Source organism: Peromyscus maniculatus, chromosome 6 (genome assembly GCF_049852395.1).
Source record: "Peromyscus maniculatus bairdii isolate BWxNUB_F1_BW_parent chromosome 6, HU_Pman_BW_mat_3.1, whole genome shotgun sequence".
Classification (NCBI taxonomy): Eukaryota; Metazoa; Chordata; class Mammalia; order Rodentia; family Cricetidae; genus Peromyscus; species Peromyscus maniculatus.
In genome coordinates, this window is record NC_134857.1 from 46,239,893 (window position 1) to 46,252,332 (window position 12,440).

The window sequence follows — 12,440 nt, forward strand, 5'->3', positions numbered from 1 at the left end:
TATATAGACTTGAGAATAAAAGAGATGCTTGTGCAGATAGAGGTAAAAAAAAAAAAAAAACAACTGGTATCAGTGAGTTGAAACCACATTAATTGCCCAGAGGAACACTGTGCTGGATCTTGAGCTGAGGGAGAAGCAGCATTCCTTAAAACCACATTATTTCTGCAGTTGACTTTTATAATGAACTTGCTGTGGCCTCAGCCCACAGATACTAGAACAAAAGTCAGCATGCAAAGCTATTTTAAAATAGAAATTAATTGCAAAGAAACGGAGAGTTGGTTACTCATAGCACATGCTCCACGGGAGTTTTTTCTTCTACAGAAGCCCTGAGAAACTGTATGGGTCTGAAGCATGCTCCTGGGAGTTTTCTCTTAATTACCAAAAGAGAAAACTTTCCTTGCTGATTAATACTGGAATACACACTTACCTTTAGATGTAAGTCTGCCAGACTGAAATGATAAATGATAAGAGTGCATTAAGGGGGCTGGAGAGATGGCTTGGTAGTCAAGGGCACTGACACCTCCATAGGACCTGGGCTGTTTTCCCAGCACCCGCATGGCTCACTATCTCCTTTAACTCCAAACCCAAAGGATCTAAAACCATTGTCTGGCCTCCCCAAGCACAAGGTGTGGACCTGGTGCACAGACATACATACAGGCAAAACACTGCACATACACATGGGAAATTAATAATATATTTAAAAAAATACATAAAAAACCAGCTCATTTTCCCTTCAGTGGAGAACAGACAGAGAAGATTCCAATGCGGCATTAAAGAGCTGAGTACATTGTCAGCAGGGCTGTTGTGTAACCATGAAGTATACCGGCTCCTGGATGGTCCAATAGTGGAACACTCAGGACACCTGAGCAGGTGCAAGGACCAAGATGGAAAAGTCCCTCTTCCCCGTTGTCTACAGGAGGTTAATCCTCTGTGCACCTCTGTGAGCCTCCCTTGTTTTCTTACCCCTCAGCCTTTTGTCTTTGTTTTTCTCCCTGACCTGACTGTAGGGTCCAGACAAGAGACAAGAGTTCTCAAACACTCACCTTATGGCTTTCTTTGAAGACTTCAAAGCATAGTATATGAATCTGATTCCTTTAAAGAATTTTTATTTTAACTCACTAAAATTGTGTGTGCATGATGTGGGGGACATGCCTGCCACAGCGTGCAAGTGGAGGTCAGAGGACAGCTCTGTGACATTGGCTCTTCCTTCTACCTTTAGGTGGATCCTAGTGATCAAACTCAGGTTGTTAGCCTTGAGAGCAAACACCATGTACTTCCTCTCTCCCGACACACACACACACACCCCACCTCTCGCTAAGCTGCCTTGCCAACCCATGATGCTAGTTCTTAAGATGACAAGTCAAATCTTCCATCCCTGCTGTGAAAAGAGATTACACAATATTTCTTCAAAGACCTTATAAGTAGTTGCTGCATGGAGCAAATTGGAAAAACAGGGCAGATTTCTCACGAGGGCTGACCAGATGGCCCATGCAAGTCCTCTCTGGCTGTCAGTTGCAACAAACAAAAACCACTGCTGGGCTTCTGGTTTGGTTTCTAATCTGGATACCAGAAGATTAACCTGTAAAGACGTTTAAATGTATTTTGAATCTCATTTTCCAGGTCAATGTTTTTAAAGCAGTCTCGAATGGCCAGATGAGTACTTCTGCCTGGCACTGATGTGTGGCCCCATCTGTTCATCTGTTCATGGCTTGCTGAATCTCTTTCCGAGGCATCAGTACTTTAGATGCCATAGTGGTATCCACATTATCATCTGGAAGTTAGTTTATGTCTAGCTTTAGGACATGCAACAGTGTAGAGTTGCTGTGGGGACACTTTGAGGCCCTTTCAGTTCTACAGAAGACTAAAACCTGGGCTAGTTCTCTTAGTACACTGCAGGCCTTGCATCTAGAAATAAAAGATGAAGCTGAGAACCTCCTACATAGAGAAGGGGTGTGTCATTTTTAGAAGTGCTTCTTGCACTTAATTTTTTCCTGTTTTTTTTTTTTTTTAAAAAAAGGACACAAGCAGAAAGTTGCACCATGAAAATTTAAGACTAGAGAATCCTGTTCTTGGAGTTAGGAGACCAAAGTCTTGTGCCCTCAACTTCCTGGGCAGCTCTGACCAAGGAATTGATTGATACTCAGTATAAAGCAATATGGCATCTGGGATGGGCAGTGCTAACTCTCAATTTGAAGGGATCTAGAATTACTTAGGAAGTGGACCTCTGGACATATTTGCAGGATTGTCTTGACTATGTTGAGGTGGGAAGATCTGCCCTGTGAGTCACACCCATTTCTAGTGCTGGCATTCTGGATGGTATAAAGTGGAGAATGTAAGCTGACCACTGGCATGCATGCAGTCATTGCTGTCTGTTTCTTGATGGCAGACGCAGTGACCAGCTGCTTCAAGCTCCTGCCTCCTATAAGTGCCTGTCATGCCAAACTGTACCTTGGACTCTGATCCAGAATCAGATCTTCTTTCTTTTCTTCTTTTTCTTTCTTTCTTTCTTTCTTTCTTTCTTTCTTTCTTTCTTTCTTTCTTTCTTTCTTTCTTTCTTTCTTTCTTTCTTTCTTTCTTTCCTTCCTTCCTTCCTTCCTTCCTTCCTTCCTTCCTTCCTTCCTTCCTTCCTTCCTTTCTTTCTTTCTTTCTTTCTTTCTTTCTTTCTTTCTTTCTTTCTTTCTTTCTTTCTTTCTTTCTTTCTTTCCTTCTTTCTTCCTTCCTTCCTTCCTTCCTTCCTTCCTTCCTTCCTTCCTTCCTTTCTTTCTTTCTTGTTTTTTTTTTTTTTTTGTTTTTTTGAGACAGGGTTTCTCTGTGTAGCTTTGCACCTTTCCTGGAACTCTCTTTGGAGACCAGGCTGGCCTCGAACTCACAGAGATCCACCTGCCTCTGCCTCCCGAGTGCTGGGATTAAAGGCATGTGCCACCACCGCCCGGCCTCAGATCTTCTTTCTTAAGCTGATTTTGTCAGATATTTTTCACAACAAGAAGAGAAATTAAGGCAGCCTCTGAACTTCTCTCAGGAATAGGCATTGCTACTTCACTCATTTCTAGTGATCATGCTATGTTATCAATATTGAAATTGACATTAAAACACTGTCACCTAAAATGATTTGGCCTTAATACTCTTGCCTGATTCTAAAGCATGGAAAAGTGGTGGCAAATGTAACATGCTTAACTTGGAATAACATGTTACACTTTAAAATACATTTAAAAATTTATCCTTTGAGAATTTTGTATATGGTACATGTTTTTTGATCAAATCTATCCTCCAATCTTTTCCATTAATGTCTCTCAGAACTCTTCTTCCCCAAACCTCCCTTCTAACTTCATGGACTCATTTTTTTTAGACACCTAATCCAGTTAGTCCATGGGTGTATGGCTATCCATTGCAGCAAGGACAGCCTGCGGTGGCTGCATCCCAGAAGAGAACTCACCCATCCTCTTTCTTCCAGCAGTCATGAAGTACTGGTAACTCCTCAGCTGTGGTTGGGACCTGATAGACACCTTTCCATCTGCTGAATCCTTGCATGGCTCCAAGGATTTGACTAGGGGCATAGGAAATAAAGAGGACAAACCAGGGACATAGAAAAGCTAGAATTGGGGGTCTAGGCTCTTGGATCGGAGAAGCTGCAGGGTCCCGGAAGGTCACTGTGTTTATTATGTACAGTTGAATAGAGATGCAGAGTTATTGTATTCATCTACAAAAAAAAAAAGAAGTTATATAAGCTGTACAAGGAGGTAGGTTTTGCTAATCTCAATAGGAGTGGTCTCTGTAGGAAAGTAATATTAATATTCAGGTCCTAAACATCTGGAGGGAGAAAACTACAGCGGACCCACTCTGTACATACTATCAACATTCACATTCAGACCTGAGAAAGGCTTTGGCATCCCTCAGGGGAAGACTTTGTTGCTCCTATATGGGGCAAGTCCATTCCACTTCTGGTGCTCCTTTTCTCCTCAAATTGTACATTTTGTATTTTTACTTTCTAAGTTTGCTCTTTTTCATTATAAATCTTCATTAGAGTTAACACTAGCAATCATATGATAGAATCTATACTAGATTGCGTTCACATTTCCTCTGCCAACATAATTAATCTAAAATCACTTGGCTTTAGTCTTAGGTAGACTCTTTGGACAAGGACAAAAAGCAGTCACATGCTTCAGAAAAATATAAGAACAATCTCTAGGTAACATAATACAATTCTTCCCCTCTGAAACCTCTTGATTTAATCCCCCAACAGTCCAAATCTTCTGTGCTCCTATTAGTGTGATCCATTAGGCAGCACTTAAAGCATTCCACTGCTTTTCTAATTCAAAGTACCAAAGACCAAATTTCTCCAAAGAAAAACATGGTCAGGCTTATCACAACAATACCCTACTCCTGGTACCAACTTCTGTTTTAGGGTTTCTATTGCTGTGAAGAGACACCATGACCACAGCAACTTTTTTTTTTAAACTTTTATTGGTACTTTGTGTACTTCACCTCCTGCATTCTGATTCCACTTATTTCCCCATCTCCTCACATCTGCCCTTGCAACCTCCCCCAAAATCAAAACCAAATTTAAAAGAAAAGCCAAATCAAACCAAACCAAACCAAACAAAACCAAACAAAACCAAACCAAACAAAACAAAAAACAGAAACAAAAACAAAAACAACAGAAAAGAAGAAGAATCTTTTTGTGGAAGCTATAGTGTGGCCCATTGAAGCACACAGTCTAGTCCATTCATATTTGCCTGCAAATATTCATTGCCACAAGTCATTGGTCTGGTTTGAGGCCTCTGGTTTCTGCTACACCACCGATAATGGGTTTTCACTGTGGCTCCTCATGAATATCCTTTTGTTATCCTGTGTCATAAAGACCCTACTGTTTTGAATCTGTAGGTTCATTCCTTTGAAATGCTACAACCACAGCAACTCATTAAGGACAAACATTTAATTGTGGTGGTTTATAATTTCTGAGGCTTAGTCCATTTTTATCATGGTGGGACATGGTGGCATGCCGACAAACATGGTGTAGGAGAAGGAGCTGAAAATTCTACATCTTGATCTAAAAGTAACAGGAAGTAAACTATCTACCACACTGAGTATATCTTGAGTATAAGAGACCTCAAAGCCCACCCTCACAGTGACACGCTCCCTCCAACAAGGCTACACCTACTCCAACAAGGTCACACTTCCTAATAGTGCCACTTCCTTTGGGGGCCATTTTCTTTCAAACCACCACACTGATTGACATGGAAGGGTCCAGCTCACTGTGGGAAATACCACCCCAGGAAGGTTGTCATGGATTATATAAGAGAGTAGACTGAGCAAGCCATAAGAGCAAGCTAGTAAGCATGGCTTCTGCTTCATTTCCTTTCTACAGGTTTATGCCTTTAGCTCCCATTCTGACTTCCCTTCATGATGAACAGTAAGCTGCCACACCAACTCCAGTGTCGTCCGTGTGACATGAACAATTATGTCAATAATAGCGGACGGGAGATACGTGTCCCACGGGACTAAGCTCCCTGGAGGTCCCTGGCAGAGTGCCCGTGTTATGCCTCCTTCTCGAAGGAGACATGCTTCACAGATCATGAGCTCTCTGGGCTATGGGTTCTGTATAACTGCTTTTCTGATAATGTTCTAATTAATCTATAAAACACAGACAAAATTAATGAATGCCTGGGTTGTGAACTATGGAGGAAAGGGGAAGCTGGACATGGATGGACCTTATTTAGATATAGCAGAATGAACTATTCCTTAAAGACCTCAAGCCTCAAGCTGCTAGATAATAGAAAGTATAATAGTTCAGGCACTTCTAGGGAATGAACACTCACCCACTAGGAATCCTTTAGGAATCCCAACTAAAGTGATTTATGGCAGAAAACATTATCTCATAGGAGGCAGATAGTGGGCCCCTCTGTTGAGGAAGTTCAGCATGGAAAACTTAAGGACTACAGCAGAACCCTTTCCCCTTACAGGTGTAAAAGTACAAGTGTCCATATTCCAGCAGGTAAAAAGGTTTTATATTAGAAGAGATATATGGTAAAGAACTGAAGAAATATTTAGGGAGGATCTGCAGCATCCAAATTGGCTAAATGGGTCATGAGAACCAGAAAAGTAGAAGTGCATAATAAACTAGTGAGCGGCTGAGATAAAGATGAAGGACACAGCTACAAGAAGCCTACACAAGTCTAGGAACTGTACTAAGTTTATAAAACACAGACTGATCTTTGGGTCATAAAGTTCTTGTGAGTGAAGGGATATGTCTAGCGCCGATTAGTAACTGTGTGCTTGATGTTTTTTTAAAGATGATGTAATTGAATTATTGCCAAGCTCTTGTTGTTCCCTGTATGACTTGATAGTTTTCTTTTCTGTATATAAACTACTGATTTGCAGAAGTAAAGTTGCAGCAGATTCAAACCACTTTTGAGTGTGTTGTCTGTCTGTCAATCGCCGAATCCTTGCCTTCCTGACTACCCAAGCCCTGATTCTCCTACGGTTGTGGTACTCCTGGTGGGCCAGTCCGTGGCAGTAAGCTGTAAGATGAAACAAACCCCTTCCTCCTCAAGTTGCTTTTGGTCATGGTGTTTATCACAGCAATAGAGAGCACACTAGGTCACTAGGGTAAAATGAAATCTCAAAGCAGTTTTCATTTGCAATTCCCCAGTGGTTAAGGATGTTAAACCTTTTTTTAAAAATGCACTTTAACTATTTGTATCTCTTGAGAACTTTTTCAACTCCATTGCCCATTTGAAAATTAGGTTGTTTATTTTCTTGGTGTTTAGTTATTTCGAGTTCTAGACACTAATCTTAAAGTACACATGAACCAATGACTGTGAACTAAATTCTCACAGGAGAATTTTCTATCCTAACAGTACTTTTAAAAAATACTCACTATAACTAGAAGATGGTTGTTTCAGTCTGCTTTTATGATAAAAGATAAAAGAGCATGGCTAAAAGAAACTTGGGAGGAAAGGTTTATTTGGCTTCCATGTCCAGGTCATGATCTGTCATTGAGGAAGTCAGAGCAGGAACTCAAATCAGGGAGCTGGAGAAAGAACCATGAAGGAATGCAGCTTATTCACTTGCTGCCTGGCTCCTACTCAGATAAATTTCTAACATAGCTCAAGTCCATCTTCCAAGAAATGATGCTGTCCACAGTGAGCTGAGCCCTCCAACATCAACCATAATCAAGACGATCTCTCATGAACACGGTGTAAGTCATCTCTTGGGTGAGGTTCCCTCTTCCCAGGTGACTCTAGGTTGTGTCAAGGTGACAATAAAAACCAACCTGCACAGTGACTCAGGTAATAAAAATATTCCACTATTTTGGAAAAGCATGCAGTCGTCTCCCTGCTCCCCCAACCCTAAGATAGTTTGGCATGTGTTGGGCATTATTTCATAATCTCTTGTTCACAAAGGTGACCCAGGGCAGAAATTGAAAGCGAGAGGCGAGCCACACCCACACTAATCACCTGAGTGTCATAGATGGAGTGTTTCCAAGTGAGACAAGGACTGGAAAAGAAGCATTTTGTCTCGTCAACACAATGTGTGACTCAAGAGTGCTGAAGAACCCAGACGGCTATCAGTGAAGAACTGTGCTTAGCTGCAAGCGATGAAAGACGCCGTGTGCATGCTGCCAATACTGAGGGTGAGACCGTTACAGTCCAAACTGAGTTCAACTCTGTTGACAGAAAAACCCCAATGGAGCTCCTGACTCCAAAAGCTGGATGATTTTTATGTTAACTTGACAGAAGCTAGAGTCATCTGAAAGGAGGAGCCTCAGTTGAGAGAAGAAAAACAAAAAACAAAAAACAAAACAAAAAAAAACTTCCCTAAGATCCGACTGTAAGGCATTTTCTTAATTAGCGATTGATGTGGGCAGGCCTAACCTACTGTGGGTGGTGCCATCCCTGGGCTGGTCATCCCGGGTTCTATAAGAAAGCAGACCAAGCAAGCCAGTAAGAATCACTCCTCCCTGGCTTCTGCATCAGCTCCTGCCTCCAAGTTCCTGCCCTGCTTCAGTTTCTGCCTGACTCTCCTTTGTTGATGAACAAGGATGTGTAAGTATAAGCAAAATTAGCCTTTCCTTTGCTTCTGGTGATGGTGTGTCAGCACAGCAACGGCAACCCTAACTAAGACATCCTCTGAAGACAAGACTGTCCCTCGACAAACGCCTGTGGTTCAACTACAACAATGAGGCACAGACAGTAGGAACATTATTTTTGAATGATTCTTTTCTTTTATTGAATGTGTTCTTCAGACAATTTCTTATACGTACACTGTTGTCTTGATCACTATCATCCTTATTTTCCTGTTTCCCTCCCAACCCCATTCACCACCCCACCCAAGCTGTACTTAGCATGTTACCATGGTCTCCCAAAGGTAAGGGTGCAGTGTGGGATGAAAAACTGTTCTGATAGGGTAAGCCCAGAATTTCCTGTCTGTGCATCAGGCAGGACACATACTTCTGTTCCTGACAAACTCTCCTGACAGAAGAATCTCCAGGTTCTGTGCCTTTTCTCTATGGTCTGGAATTCATTTAGGTCTTAAGTGCTCATAACACTTAGAATATACAAAATGGGCCACATCTTAAACATCGCACGCATGCTTGCACACCACCTTGGGCTTTTTCACCTCTCCCCCCAAAAGGCTAATTTAAAAGCAAACACCTGAGAATTAAAAGCAAAACAGCACTGAGTTAAGTCACTTCAAAACGGAAGAACTGCCTGACTCCACTTGCAAAGAACAGGAAAACCCCGGGCAGAGAGACCTCTCATCCACACCTATATTTCATGTCAGTCTGCTTCGCGGTGGACTCTTTGAGAGAAATGTGATGCTGAGGGGTGAAGGTCCCCAGGCTGCGAGCGATGATAGCGACAGTGCGGAATTTGGCCCGGGCTGCGTTCACCACATTGGGGGCGGTGGAGCTCTGCTTGCTCAGAAGTCGGTCTGAAGAACCAGCCTGCCTCTATCTTTGGCTTAAAAGCCATCTTATAGCAAAAAAAAACTAGGTCATTTCTGTTTATGATTAAAGCTCTGTTTCTCAAGGTTTGGGCTATGCCCACCTATAACCTTAACTACAAATGGCTCTGTACTGTCTGTTCCAGGAATGGCAAGCAAGTCTTTGTTTCAAAAGTTCGTTATAACTGTCTTGCAACCCCATTTTTGTTTCAAAATGTTATATGACCACCTATGACCACCTTGTTATGCCTACCTTGCAACCATGTCTTTGTTTCAGGAGGTCGTTATGACTAAATTGTTATGCTTAAGTTCTGCCCCTATAACCCCGCCAAATCCCCCATTTGGAAACCCCCACCCCTGAGATGTAAAAGCCGTGCCTTCCTCACATCCAATGCTGACCTCTCAAATCCTGCCTTAGGGGGAGGCAGCCCTTTGGCCAAACTCAGGGCTTGAGCATAGTGGGCAAGTGGTTTGTCAAACACAGTCAATATAATGCCACACTCAAGGAGAGCTGAGAATCCACAAGAGAACAATGGAAATGCTAAAAAGTCAATGCAGAGTATAGCCAGAACCAGGACCATGGAGACAAAGCGGTGGATCCGCTAAGGAGCTGGAAAGAATAGTGATCTCATTTTCTTATCTCTGATTCAGCTGTCCTTTCTCTCTCTCCACACACACACACACACACACACTGTGTGTGTATATGTAATGTATAAATGTATATCCGCATATATGTACATACATGCATATATATGTATAAAGTTTTAAAGTAGTAAGTTTTCATATTACTTTTCTAAATATTCTTAAAGTTAATTATCCCTCTCTCAGCACTCCCTTCCCCCCATCCTCTCCACTCAAGCCTGCCTCTTCCTCCTTCATAGCACCCACATTCTAAATATTAAATACCAATGGAATAGTTGTCCATGAAAATGCAAGATTGAAGGATTCATGGAGAGCATCTGAGGCTTGGCATCTTGTGACAGGGTCAGAGTGTCTGCAGAGAGGTTACTGGTGAAGGTTAAACCTCAGTTGCAACAGGGACCCCAGAATATTGGAAATGCCTGGACTATGCAAGATCTGCCAAGAAGAGCTGTGGGGTGGAATGTCGCATCCTAAAAGGGAAGTGGGCACTGTGGATGGCAGAGCTAGAGAGGCAAGGCTGCCTAAGTCCTTTGGTGCCCAAAAGATTACAGGCTTCAGTTGCTGGACAATGAGCTACACAGTTTGAGTCACATTGCTAGATTTTCTTTTTCTTTTTTTTAAATGTGATTGTACATTTGCTATACACTGATTCTTCACTTTCGGAATAAAAATGTTTAATTACGTAACTCATTTTTTTTTATTTCATAGAAGCCCACATTTAAGAGACTTTAGAATTTTTAAGTGTTAGAATTTTGAAGAATGGGAGATTTTCAGAGTTCAACCACATTTCACATCATACATTAACAAGAGAATTTGGCAACAAGAGTTCCAAAGTTATGACCTAAGTAGTATTTATTTGTCAAGTTGTCAAAGAGTAAAATGTCCTGGTTAGTTTTAACTGTTAAAGTTACACAGCCTACAGTCATCTTGGAAGACAGACTTAATGAGGAATTACCTAAATCAGGTTGGACTGTGGGCATGTCTGTAGGGCTTGGCTTATTAATTAAGGGGGAAAGACTTGTCCTAAATGTGGGCAACATCATTTTATGGGCTGGACCATGAATTTTATAAGAATTAAGAACACTAACTGAACATAAACAGCAAGTAATCAACCAGCATGGATACATCCTTTTCTCTCTGTTCTTGAATGTAATGTGACTAGTTCTCGACTTTCTAGAAATGGCGGGCTGTAACCTGGAGGTACAAGCTAGATCAAATCTCGCCTCCTCTGTGTTGTTTTTTTGTCAGTGATTCATCACAGTGACAGAAATATGAACTAGAAGAGACACCAAAGCCCATTGCCAGCTAAGACAAAGACACTCCAGCTGAGGATGTGGAACAACAGAGACCAAGAGGCAAGATGCACTGAGCAAAAGAAGATGCTGGTAGGGAACAAGAGATCATAGTTGTACTGGCTGGTGAGAGTTTAAGATGGAGATGGAGCAGGAGAGCAGCTCTCGGTCAAGTTATAGGGAAACTTTAATGCCTGTTGTAGAATATTATTTTAAGATGTGTTACATTTGCTTATGTTGTGGAATATTTGGTTAATGACGAAAAGATGTGTTACATTCTTTTATGTTGCATTTGCTTAACTCTGTGAAGCTGTGTTACTTTGCCTGTCGAGAACACCTGATGGTCTGATAAAGAGCTGAACAGGCAATAGCTAGACAGGAGAAAGGATAGGTGGGGCTGGCCGGCAGAGAGAATAAATAAGAGGAGAAAAAGAGGAATCAGGAAGCAAGAGAGATCAAGGAGCAAGAAAAGGAGCCAGTCACCCAGCCACACAGCCACATAGCCAGACACAGAGTAAGAGTGAAAGTAAGATTGCAGAAGTCAGAAAAGGAAAAAGCCCAGAGGCAAAAGGTATGTAGGATAATTTAAGTTAAGAAAAGCTGGCTAAAAATAAGCCAAGCTAAGGCTGGGTATTTATAAGTAATAATAAGTCTCCATGTGTATTTATTTGGGAGCTGGATGGAGGACCCCCCAAAAAAATAAACAACAAAGAGCCAAAAGAGTAAAGAGTAAAATCAACCAACTACAAAAGCCAGCTCAATTCAGGAGGCAAAGGAACTCTGGTGGGTAGCATATCTATTTGAGATGAATGTCACATACATTTTTTGGAATTTCATTTTGAGCATCATTGGTCCATAACAATTCTACCTCATGCCTCTAGTCTGTGCCCAGTTTGTTTCCATGACAGTGATATGTGTAGTACATTTGCCCCTAATGTGCCACATTAAATCACTTCAACCTAATAATATTCACAGCCTGAAACTGCAAATAATACTTGGCTCATAGAACTCATAGGGATAATGGAAAGTTCAAAACCAACAATTTCAGATGGAGTAGCTAGAATGAAAGGGTCTGTCAGAACAAAGTAGCCTATAAATAGTCACGCAGGACAGACGTGCCATCCTGCTGAAAGGCCCTTCAGCTAATGGGCTGAATGCTCCATCCATCAGCCAGAGCACAGAGAGGGGGCCGCGTGTCACCCACACAGTCAGTTCAGCAGTGAAAAGGGAGAAAACCTGCTAATTAATCTTCGCATCCAGTTGCTGTGACGAAGCCCACTGCAGTTTCTGTTTTATCTGGGCAATTGGTATTAAAAATGCCAAGAAAAGAATTTGACTGCTTGCTTTACATTACCTTACTCCAGAGGCCAAATCAGAAAATGCCATTGGGTTTTGCTGTTTCGGAAGGCTGGGGGATGGGAAGGGGAGGGACCAGACTACCTTTTCCAAAATTGCCTGTGACACAGATGGAAAGGGAGGCTCAGTCCCTAATCCCATCTCAGCAGCCAGTTCTTCCTCTGCTGTAGGATTCACTTCGGGAAACGGAACCCAGTGAAGGTC

At 41.9% G+C, this 12,440-nt stretch overlaps 1 long non-coding RNA gene across 3 annotated transcripts in view; it reads right to left on the reverse strand.

Annotated features, from left to right (window-relative positions):
• Positions 1 to 2,474: 2,474 nt before the first annotated feature.
• LOC121830156 (uncharacterized) overlaps positions 2,475 to 12,440 on the reverse strand; it is a 31,402-nt gene continuing 21,436 nt past the window's right edge. For 2 of the 3 annotated variants that reach the window (XR_013052084.1, XR_013052085.1), the window contains 2 exons: positions 8,769 to 8,975; positions 2,475 to 3,697 (listed from right to left, as the gene is read on the reverse strand). This is a non-coding gene — a long non-coding RNA (uncharacterized LOC121830156). Of the gene's footprint in view, positions 7,917 to 8,768; positions 8,976 to 12,440 lie in introns of all 3 variants that reach the window. The other variant, XR_013052086.1, reaches the window with a different exon arrangement.